Genomic DNA, 12523 nt, shown 5'->3' with positions numbered 1-12523 from the left:
AGAAAAGTAGTAACATAAACTACCCAGGCTCTGTGAAAGGCCAGTTCATCATTTCCAGAGACAATGACAATAATACCCTGTATCTTCAGTTGAGCACCCTGAAGACAGAGCCCTGTATTACTGGGTGAAACAGTGAGGGGACATCAGAGTTAGTCCAGACACAAACCTCCCTGCAGAGGCACTGAGCACCAGCGGGGGGCGCTGGGGACAGAGAGTGAATCTATTTAGTCGAAGGGGAAAATTATTTTCCTCTTAGAATACGAGGCTCCTTTTTAGTACAATACCCCCAGACACTCCTCTCTCATACGCCCGTCCTTACCTCTGCTGTGTCTCATTAGACATACTAGTTTAAATGGGATAATACGTTCTCATCTATGTAAAACTCAATGGGACATTTGAGTTAAATTTTTTTCTGAACACTTTTCCTAAATATGGTCCTGCTGTGGCCATCAGGACCAGATCCCTAGAAGACTCAGGGAACCTGGTAAGCTCTGGTAAGAATTTAGAAACATTGTGAGAAGCCATCTGTCTGAGTCAACTTCTGAAGGGATCAGAATCAACAGATCATGCTCAGTGGAACCAGGAAATGCTCAACCGAGTACTGAGAAGCACATTAGAGCATTCAGAGTGACCAGGATGCCCAGGACCAGACTTTCCAGGATCCCCAATCAGGAGCAGGCGCACTGAGGCCCTGGGGCCTGCATTGTCCTTGCTGTTCATCCCCTGCTGTGTCATTTCTCTCCTTTTATTCAAAGGGAATCATAATGTGTTCTATAGATATTTCATTTCAGCTCTGCATTTCTGCTTCATTCAAGCTTTTATATATAGTCTTATATAATATTTGTAATATTTTTAATATTTTCTAAGTAGATTTGTTGAAATTCTAACAAATTTATTTTAAATATTCCTTTCAACAACAATTTCAACCATGAAAAACAAAATTTCCATTTTTAATTGGTACATTCCCATAAAAACATTATAACCATCAATACAATGTCATTATAAGACATTTTTATATTGCCAAAGCAATACCACTCTTTTTTAGCCATTATTTGCAATTCTTATTTTTCCTTGTCTTTCTCTGAGTTAGAAGGGGACAAATCCACTTCCTAAAAATTCCCTTTCTTGAAATTTCTTCAAATGTTTTAAAGAATAGAAAGTGTGTACTTTTATCAAAGTACTCAATTTAAGAAAACAAGTGATGAAGTACTATCAAAGTCCTTCATCAATTTAAGAAAACAATTTCAATTTTATTCATTTTGTGTATGGCTGGTATAAAACTTACAGAGATAACATGTACTGATGAGGACATGGAAAAATTACATCTCTATATCCAAACACAAAGGCCTCAAATTTTGACAGTTGGTAATGCAACTGTCAAATATCATACAACTTGTCTAAAAATAGTTTAATTGATTCTGAAATTTTCAAAATAAATTCATATGATTTCTGTCATTAGGAAATAAACTAAGAGTGTTGACACTCTTCCTTTACACAAAATCATGCAATCTGACTTCCTCTATAACTTATAGTGGTAACCAACATTTAGAAATTATTTAAAAGTGTGTCATTACTTAAATGCTGAGCAAAAAGTATTATTGGTATATCCACATGTGGGTTATCCTTCAACCATAAAATTGATGGCATTCATGTTTTTGTTTCTGCCTGAATGTTCATTAAAAACTATTCTCACAAATACAAAAAATTACTATGTGTGACACTGATGACTTTCAGTTTCTACCTTCTCCATATCCAAACATGAAGAAAATAGAGCTATATCTTCCAAGAACTATTAGAGTAGCATAATCATTAGATGGTGAATAACTGGAAACAAGCTTAAGTTTCCTTCAGTCTACTGTTACACTACAATGAAAAATGATTTAATATGGAAAATCACTTTCAATTTTTAATCCTAATTTCTGTGGATAAAATTCATTCAAATTGCCTTTACAAAATCATAAAACAAAGCTGTGATATGTAATACCACTCAGGAAAAACAAACACTCCAAATAAAAAATTAACTTTAAAACTTACTGTAAATTACAATATTATACTGAAATTTATTTTTGTAAGTTTCTAGAAAAATGAAAATTTCATAACAAAATATTAGAACAACAGTTAACAAATCACATATTTTTATCTTGTAGTTACAGATATCTATAGAAATTTTAGCTTGTTCAGAATACAACATATAGGCACTAAAATTTCTGTAATTGATATTAACTCAAACTTGACTTTTCAGTCAGCTAAAAGACACTAGTTGTATAACTGATTTGCATTTTTTGGCCATTTTCTTTCCATTTTTTCCCTCTCCTCTGCCCTAGGTCTTTTCTCCTCTTTGCAAAATTTCTTCCCATTTCATAATATTATAGTGAATTTTAGACCTTATTTATAATTCCATTTTCTAACACAAGACAGGCAATGCGATGTTTACATTGTGATGTCTGATTTCTTTTCACTTATGAATATGGTCCCACCTTGCAATGCATTTACCTATATAAGATTCAAGTTTCTCATTCTTTATGGCTGAGTGTGCTTAATTATGTAAAAGTACCACATCTTTCTATGTTGATGAGCATTTGATTTGTTTGCAAGATTCAGCAATTACAAATCAGGCTGCTATTAACTCAGGTGCACATATGTCACTGTGGTAATAAGTTTTTAACTCTGATGAGGAGACACCTAGAAGGGGAATATCTGGGTCAAATGAGACCTCTAATAATAGTTTTAAAAGATATCTCCCCAGAGGTTTCTATAGTGGTATTTTTATATGATGGAGTACTATTCAGCTATCAATTAGGGCAAATTGGATACTTTTAAATGTAAATGGATAGAACATGAGTTCATACTCCTAAAAGAAATAAATCAGTCTCTCATGTGGAAATTCTGTATTATCTTCTTAATGTAAGAAGCTTGAAAAGTAAATAATCCAAAATTTATGATAGATATTGCAAAATGAAAAGAAATTGTTCAAAGAAAGAAACTGGGATGAGAAAAAGGAGTTTAGATGAAATGTAAAAGAAAAAATATATGCACAAAAAATAGGTAAGATAGTTATACCACTAATTGCAATCAGTTAATTTAAAAGAACGCTTGATGCTTGTATTTTTTCATTAATTTTTCACTTCTATATCTTGTAATATGAATGACTATTTTGAAGACAGAAATACTCTCTGACAATCTTAGTTTGAAAATTTGTACCACTCTTATTTTCTTTAAAATAAAAATTTAAAAAATGAAAATCAACAAAGGAAACTTATAAAATGATAGTAATAATTCAATATCTTTCAGTAAGAACCAGTAATGTACATAGTCTCAATTCTCCTACCAAAAGACACAAATTGGCACAATGGATTGCTATAAATAGTCCAACACTCTGCAGTATTTAAAAAGCCATATAATTCAATTATAAATCCATGGGTTTAAAATAAATTATGATAAATTATGTTCCTTTCAATAAAAATCTGGGAAAGAATGCCAAGCTCCATACTTATTTCAGGCAGAGTGGATTTTAAGCTATAACACATCAGAAGAGACAAAGAAGTTCTCTACAAATTGTTTAAGGGAGCAATTAAATAGGAAATAAACATAATTATAAATGTAATTTGAAAAGCACCACATTCTGTTTTGCCAAATGTCATAAAACAATCTTCACTGGACATGAAACATTAGGTAATCTCCAAAACAATTCAATATCCAGGTGTTACAAACACACCCAGCACCTTCAAAAATCAGGAAAATGAAAAGTGATTGCTTGGTCTGTGGAGGAGCTCCAGCCTTCACCTGCAGCTTTGACATCCTCTCCTGGTGTTATGGTTTATGTCACGTTCCCTGCCCCCCACCCCACCCCATGTCTCATGAAATCATGGACATGGCTGAATCAAGCACTTGTGATTTGTTCATCATTCATCACTTGGATTAGTGGTATGAGTGCTACACATGCCCAGGGGTTGAGCCAGCATTAGTGTAAGAGCTTGAAGAAATTGTGTGTTCTTTCTCTTTTGCTGGTCTGTACTTTGATCCAGGAGCAGCCATGAACCACTGCCAGTCCTCCATGCAATTTTGCCTTGGAGCCAAATGAGTATGGACTGAAATCTCCAAACTGTAAGAAATAATCTTTCTCTTCCTGAATTTTGGGCATCAGGTATTTTATTTCAATAGCAAGAGAGAACAGTAACCAAGACACATGGATTTTAGCACAAATTGTTCAGCTTTCACCTGGGACTCTTCAGCCTTCATCCTAGACTCGTCAGCCTTCCTTCATAGATCCCTCAGTGGTCTGTCATAGACCTATTGAATTTTTGATACAGACTAGCAGAAGACACTGAAGTAAGCACCAGCATTTGAGTTGGACATTTTGGCCTCCAGTGTGCAGACACCCTGTACACAATTCCTTATCTGAATCTTTGACTGAGTACCATAAGCCAATCTTGAAATTTCCCATACATTTGTATGTCTTGCATTTTATCTGTTTCTCCAGAAAACCCTGAATGACACAATCACACTTGTTCACAATGCAAGGATAGAAAACACCAACCTGCATCAGGTGAATCCTTCTGTGGTCCCACACTGAAATAGATGCAGTGTATTCAAATCTTAAGGGAGAAAAGGCCCAAAATATGTTCTAAAGAGCATCAAGACCTACACAGAAAGCATGATTTGACACATGATAATTTTGACACTTTCATAATTTTACAACACTGCAAGGAAAACATTAATAGAAAAACTACATGACCTGTGCCCATGCATAAAAGGGAGAAAGGAAGAGATATATACTCAAAACACTATCCCAGAGTGAGCAATCATGATATTTGAATGCTGTCATTTTAACCAAACTTCTCCAGCACACCTATGTTTTGTGTGGTTGTTGACCTCTCTGAGACATCTATTGCCTACTTAGGTAGTAGGGTCTCCCTCTGCTGATGAGAACCAGCCAAGGCCTGATTCTGCAGTTCTGAAGTGCAACAAGACCTCAATGATCTGGTGCTCTGACTCACTGGCCAGAAATGAACAAATACCATGGAGATTATTCTGACTTGGGTTCATATTTTACATGTTGATTTATGAAGAATAACAGGTGCTTGGTGTGTAAGTGTGCATGAGTAGGATAAACAACTACTATGTGTGATTTTCAGGAGCTTGACTCTCTGTTTGCAGGTATTCAATGTGAGTTACATTTGGTAGAGTGTGCAGAGCCTCCAAGAAGCCCTCAGGTTTGAAGAATCTCCTGTGAAGCTTCTGGATTCACTCACCTTCAGTAGCTAAGTGTACCACTTCTTCCAGGCTACATGAAGACTGGGTCTTGCTAATTAGTAAGTGGTGGAGAAAGTATTTATTACATAGACTCCATGAAGATTAAAAGGCCATCTCCAGAGAAGGCCAAGAGCACATAGTAACTACAAATTATCAGTCTGAGAATATAGGATTATGGTTTACAGTTCAAGACAGACAGTGAAGGGACATCAGTGCAGGCCAAACACAAGTCTCCCTTCAGGAAGCCCTCCCCACGATGAGCAGGGAACACTGAGGATCCACTCAGCCCCAGGAAAATTCTCAGAAGCAGGTGCAAAAGTGGAAGCTGAGGAAAGAGGACTTGCTTTCAGGCTCTGTGGTTTGCTCATTGTCTTAATATCATATGACCTGAGGGGACCCTGCAACACATAAGCTACAGATGACATGTAAAGAAACGGAGTTCCAAGTAAATATTCTCTCAAATTTAATGGCATAAGTGTGTATTTAAATGATTACTTTAGTGATCTTTCAAATAGGAATTTTACTAGATGATGGAATATGATTTGCATAGACTTCAAAATACATTGAAGATTTTTTGAGGGTAGTTTTTTATTGAATGTGAAGTTATTATGATATAAGAATTCATGTAGCAAATTGATCCCCCTGGTGAAGAGTTTTCTCATGTTGAAATAAATGCTTTAGATAAGGGGCATAAGTCCTTCACATTCCTCTCCACAGGGTCTGAGAACACAAAGCTCTGCCTTATGCTACACATCATCAGGAGATTTGCCAACATGTCAGTGCCAGAACCAGCAATAGGGCATTGTGCTCAGGTAGGAAAGGAATAGGGGCGACTTAACTGTACCTTTCCAGAGCTCAGTGAACTCTTTCAGTTCATAGTAGCTGAACAGGCATAGAGACTACACGTTCTTTGTAGAACTTAGAAACAGGTATCATAAAACCCATGGTGACACTATCTTTAAGGTATTTTGTGGTCTCTCTCTGTGTCTCTGTCTCTCTCCGTGTCTCTGTCTCTGTCTCTCTCTATCTCTTTCTCTCCCTCTCAGTGTGTGTATCTCATCTTGCATCTACATGTCCTTCAAAGACATCATGCCCTCATCTATGGGGCTTTTGAAAGGGGGCGTGGACACAGGGCATGTTAATATGGATCAATGCTGTGTACTAATGAAATAGGCTTAGCATATTTCTGGGTGTAGAATTTGGACACCTCAGCCTTGTGGCACCAATTAGTAGGCTTGTAGTCTCAATAGAATACAAAGGAAAAGATGAAATCAAGCTTACTGTTACCATCCTGTCACACTATGAAAATTATTTCTGCTGCCATGCCCTTTGATGATAATGCCCTGGATTAGAGCCAACAGATTATGAACTGAAGCACTTACAGACTCTTAATTTATGAGGTTTAGGCATTTTGTCCCATAAATCTGACAGTAACCAAGATCTATTTTCTTTTAAGAGTGTGGATGTGATTTTGACCTTACCTGACAATGATGTTCATGAGTCTTTGAAACTGATTTTAAGAAAGATGTTGAAAAGATTTGTAAATGCCTGCTGAAGAAGCAACCCTGGATTTCTGTATGCTGAACTTGATGGGAAGAGTGGAACATGCCTCTCTTCTCAGCACTGGGGATATTGAGGCAGTAGGGTTGTATGAGGTTCAAGGACAGCCTGGGGTATTTAGAGAGTTCAGCACCTCATTGGATATGGACTTTCTCAAAAAGACAGAAATGTAAACACACACACACACACACACACACACACACACACACACACACACACACCAAGAAATTAATGGGAGGTATTTATCAGAGATCAGAAGTCCAGAATGATGAAAGTGCATCCTTTAAAGATTAGGCTCAGTAAAACTCAGTTAGCTATAAGGACTACATTACTTTGTGGACTACAGACCATGAGTGTACTGCTTGGGAAGAAAATTTATTGGTACTTTTGGTTTTGTCCACAGACTTTCATAAAGGCTGAGATTAAATCTACTTGGGACAATAAACCTGGCAGAACAAATTTCAAGGCCATCTAATATTGTGGTGGTTGTATGACTACAGTTGGGATTTTAACCACATTTATTTTGTGAATCAAGAACAAATGGTTCAGTGAAATGATTAAAAATTATTTTTTATTTTTTTACTTTGGACAGAACTGAAAGTTCAGTACATTTAAAGCTTGAAAAATGGATTAGAGAATAACCTGGTTGTTAAATATGAATAGGATAATAGAAAAAATGGCATTGAAGAAATCACAAATATTAGAAGTACTGCACACTCTGCAATCTCAAATTTACCAACCTTTACTTTGAGAAGACAGTTACAGTTCATCATGTTCTTTTAGGATGGTGGCCCAGCAAAATTGTTCCTCAGACTGATCTCATAGCTGTTAGAAATCGAGACATTTGTCCCCTACAAACAAAAAAAGAGAAATTGACCATTATTCCACTTGGTGGTATACTTGGCATCTTTCAACTTGTATTGAATTTTGGCACATGCAGAATTCAAGAGTTTTGAAGTCAGGAAGGCTCTCAACCAGATTTCAGAAGAAGGCTTTGGATAGCAGGAAGTGTAATTCTGAGCAGACAGTGTTTGAAACTGTACAGGAAGCTCAATCCCAGTGAAGAACCAAGAATGTCCTTGGAGAAGCCAGAAATATTTTTCCCTAGAAGCTACACAGACAGAGCAAACGTGTCTCAACATGGAAGACATGGAATGTACATTCACTCTCATTTCTGTAGTTTCACAGAATTCAAGCCCCTGAGAGTTCACAACTTGCTACAGATTGTAACACAACCTGGATGTGTAACTATGGAATTTAAAAGATTTTCCTTCTGGGTATTAGAGTTGATTAAGTTCCATTCTTTTCTTTTTTCTCTCTGTATCTTTTTGGAACATTTACCTTGAGCTATTGTGTGTTAAAGGTGTTCTTAAAATGGTTCACTGCTTATACTTCGGTGGAAAATTTGGATTTAAGAAGTCAACATTGCTGAAAATATTAGGATTTTGCCAACTCTTATAGGTGGACTAAATGCATTTAAATTGTTTTGCACATGAATGCTTTGGGGACCATGGATGAAATGCTATGACTTGGATCTAGATGACCCCAAATACCACGTAAGTATGCTTACTTATGTGGGGATATATGGCTTTGGGTAGCCAAAGGTGAGAGAATATGGGTTAAAGTCATGCGCTAAATGGATTTGTCACAGTTCTGAGTGTGAATAATGGCAGGCCCACCTTGAATCTGAGTAGCACCAACAAATGGACTTGAAGCCTAGATAGAATACAAATGGCTAGTTGAAAGTTAAGGTAGGTTGTTTATGCCTGTCATTCCATGAAATATTTACCATGTTCCAGACTCCTCTGTCATGTACTCATGACATGGAACCAAAGAACTATGCACTGGAATATCTATAAACTGTTATTTAAATAAAATTGTCCTCCTTAAACATCTGTGTGTTTTGTGTTTTGTAACAGCAATGAGATACAATCTCTTTGTGTCTCTTTCTCAGTCACTGTCTCATCTGTCTCTCTATATCTCTCCTCCCCATACCATTTTCTCCCATAGATTTCAATCTATGAATCAGTAAAATAATAGAGAATATTTATGATGAAATTTACATTTTCATAACATACACTGTTTCTTTATCAGAGGCTCAAAATTTCATATTGATATTACTTATTTTAAGTCTGTTGATTCTGTATGTATCAGTCATATTTTATTATAAAACTTTCCTTAAATTATCAAGCATACCTCTATACTCTATTCTCTATTCTCATGGTGATTTTTTGCTCTAAAGTAAGAGTGAATTTCATTTGCTCACTTAAACAGTGTGATGAGAGTGGCTGAAAGATGAAGAGGCTACAGGTCCTCTGTTAATTTGAGCAAAAATTTGTAGAAGCCAAGGACCAGACTGCAGATAAGACAGGAGATGGCAAGATAGCCCTGTCCAGCCTCACTCACAAATAACTGCTACACTCTGCTCACATCCTTCAGAGACTCAGGTTCGTTTTTTCTTCTCCTCTTCGTGTCTTATTCAAGGTTTGTTCTTTTTGTTTTGGGATTTGTGGAACATCCAGGCATTTCTCTGCATTTGCACCTAGATTCACAGGCCAAGGATCACAAAACGGAAATTCCTGCCTGAGAATTCAGACTCTGTATCCATGTCTGCTAAGGGATCTGAGGACACAAGGGGAAGAAACAAGCATCCTGAAACCAACAGAATAGCACCATGACACTCCATTTGACAAGGTGTCCTGTAGAAGTTGGGTGTCCCTAATGGAGATTAAGCAGATAACCAGGGAGCTTCTGACCCAGATGTTTCCCTGGCAGTAACTCACAGGATCAGTGGGCAATGATGCTACCTCCTCGTGTGTTTTCTCTAGTGTCTGCATTATGCAGATCAGGTTCAGGAGACACCAAGAAACATGTGTCCTTCCATAGCTCTCCTCAACTGCAACCTTGGGCTCATATGACTAGTGGTGACTGAAACATGAGGTCCTGATACCACGGCTTAGGCAGTTGCTGGGAGGGAACTCAGGACATAATGAGAGTTTGAGGTAAACACAGTTTTTAGCACTTTGGGATACCCTGAAGGCCACATTGTAAAGTTCTCAGTTTGGATTCCTGATCCAAGTTTGCTAAAGTCACTCTAGTCCTCCTCAGGTTGAATGCAGTCCTTTCTGGGCCAGACAAGCTCTGGACCATTCTATGGTCCAGCCAGGCTGCTCTATTTTGGAGCCATGATTATTAACATGATGAATGTGTCCTGCTCTGGGTCTCACCTATCAGTTGGTCTGGGACAGGTACACACATGTGGCTCCACTGGGAATTCTAGGCACAGGCCACACTAATTAGCCTAAAGCACCTCTGATCATGGTATAGATCCTAGGTAAATCTAATTCGGTCCCTTAAGATCTAGTGCAGAGTCATCATTCTAGTGTGCCTTGCCCAATAAACTGAGCAAGAAGTCCAACAAGATGAGTCCAGTAGAATGTGCCACAGGTAGGGTATAGAGCCATGCACTAATACATGTGCTGGGTGGGCTGACACTCTGCAGGCCATACCTTCTTCACCAAGGTGTTATATAGACCATGATGATTGATTTTGGGACATTTGTAGATGGAGTGAAGCCTGCCTTAGATACAAATCATGTTTGCCCTCACTGAAAGATACACTGCAACTGGTTCAACTCTTTCCTGTGGGCTGGAGGCAGTGTATATAAATTTTTGTGACCCAGACAGGGACTAACCTGTGGTTCAGGAGAAGCTGGATTACTAGAATCTTCCATACACTTCTACAGTTTGGGAGCAGTTGTGAAACCTGGAGCTGTTTCCTTAGGATCTGAGACCTGTCTTATTAAAAATTCATGCCCAAGAAGAAGTTCAGGTGGTATATATTTCATTCAGAGGAGGATTCAGAGTGCAGAGGCTTTCTGTGTGCTTTGATTCTTAGAGAAGTGAGGGCTGTATGCACAGGACTTACAGAAGTGGCAGGATGTTCATTTGCTCAGACAGGATAAGCACATGGATCCTCACAGGACACTGCTGCATAGCCTATGGAAAACTACTTTGTCCTCTGCTTTGATTAGGGTTGAGTGAAGAGCTAAGAAATTTCTGCCATGTTAATATGCAAATAACTCAATTTTCCTGAAGTAAATATGCAATACCTCATTTGCCTGAGGTAAATATGGATATGTCTATGGCTACATGATTCCACAGCCATCACTTCCTTCTACACCATGTTCCTCACCATGGACCTGGCATGGAGGATCCTCTTGTTGGTGGCAGCTCTTAAGTGGAAGGTCATCCTGAAGGTTAGGGCTGCAAAGGAGACCAGAAATTTTCAGGAGACACTGACTCCAACTTGTATCTTCCCTTCACAAGTATAGGATAGGATTTTTGGTGAAATTAGATGACAGAAAATGAAGTAAAGTGGTCTTTATTTTTAAGGATGTGGTGAGAAACTCCATGACCACTGGGGCCTAGCATTCTCTGGCAGACATGTAGTCTAGGGGCATGCATATAGCTTTGGTCTGGGCTGGTGCCTAAACGGTCATTGCTGACATCCTAGCAGCCCATTGGAATTCATCTTGCACCACAGGTAAATTGTCTAGTGGTGGAGAAAATGACCTGAAGGTAAATGTCCCTTGGTCCCACCTCTCAATGCTGTAGTATCCTATCTAGGGTGAAATCTTTTCATTCTTTTTTTATTGTTAGGAAAAGGGCAAAGTTTTTCTCTCTCTTAGTACTTCCTGCTGAAAAAGGGTGCCATGTTTGGGTTTAGGACAGTTGATGGGATGATGGTTGATGCCCATGCAGAAGCTGGTGCCAGTGTTTCAGTCAGGATAACTTTATCATTGGTTAATGCCTGCATGTTAGACTGGAAAAACAAAGAGATAAGCTGCTATGAGGAGGCAGGCCACTATCATACTTAAGGACCCAGTTGAGTTAGAAGGAAATATGCCTTTGATTTAAATATGCATAATCATTACCATGGTGAGGTAGAATCATTACCATGGTGAAGTGGAATTCTGAAAACTTAAGTGTGGGGTTAGAAGAGTATAGATATGAGAGCTGATTATTCCCCTATCTGACATGGTAAAAGTTAAGAGGGTAGGTAGGTAGGACTTGTCTCTGGTCCACAAGTTGAGCTGTAAAGAATAAGAGGAGTGAGGATGGCCATGGCTCTGTCACTACAGGGAAGGTAAAATCCTAAGCCTTCAGGGGTGTTATGTTTGACCAAACAGCTGAGGATAGAGAGAACTAAGACAGTTGTCACATAGAACAACATGAAGATGATCTTATCCATGACATGGCAGTCTTTAAGAAAGACTGTTAAGAGTCCTGCTGTAAAAAGGATAATTAATAGAATGTAAGAAATTAGGAACCAAACTGAATTACAAAACATGTCATAGCTTGAGAGTTGTGGCTGTGAGGCTTTGGTGTAACAGAGATGATAGGATGGTTAGATTTAGGACTGGGAGGGTACCACTTGAGTGACGTGGAAGCAGGATGGCAGTTTAGCAACTCTGACCACTGTTGAGGATGCCAAGAAGACCACGTATGGGCCACTCCTCCTTGGTTGTACCCTTGGGATGATTTGCCATAACAGAACTTTAATAAGTATATTAGCAGTCTCCCGGGTTATAGGAAAGGCTTTTATGTATCCTGAAAATGTACAAAGGTGACAGATATTTGAGAGTTTTGTGGCAGGGCATGTGTGTAACATCTGTGAGTCTTGACCAGTGTTGTATCTGAGAAATTGA

General features: G+C 38.2%; 1 protein-coding gene across 1 annotated transcript in view; it reads right to left on the bottom strand.

Annotated features, from left to right (window-relative positions):
* Positions 1–12523, bottom strand: part of LOC111756384 (igE-binding protein-like) — a 154538-nt gene that overhangs the window by 11300 nt on the left and 130715 nt on the right. The window contains exon 6 of the transcript XR_010047700.1: positions 7554–7664. The gene's annotated coding sequence lies outside the window, so the exon portion shown is untranslated. The remainder of the gene's footprint in view (positions 1–7553; positions 7665–12523) is intronic.

This window comes from Cavia porcellus, unplaced genomic scaffold, assembly GCF_034190915.1.
Source record: "Cavia porcellus strain 051 isolate PalLab524CR breed Dunkin Hartley unplaced genomic scaffold, mCavPor4.1 scaffold_5, whole genome shotgun sequence".
NCBI lineage: Eukaryota > Metazoa > Chordata > Mammalia > Rodentia > Caviidae > Cavia > Cavia porcellus.
The sequence above is the reverse complement of the archived record's forward strand: the minus strand, read 5'-3'. Positions and strand labels throughout refer to the sequence as shown.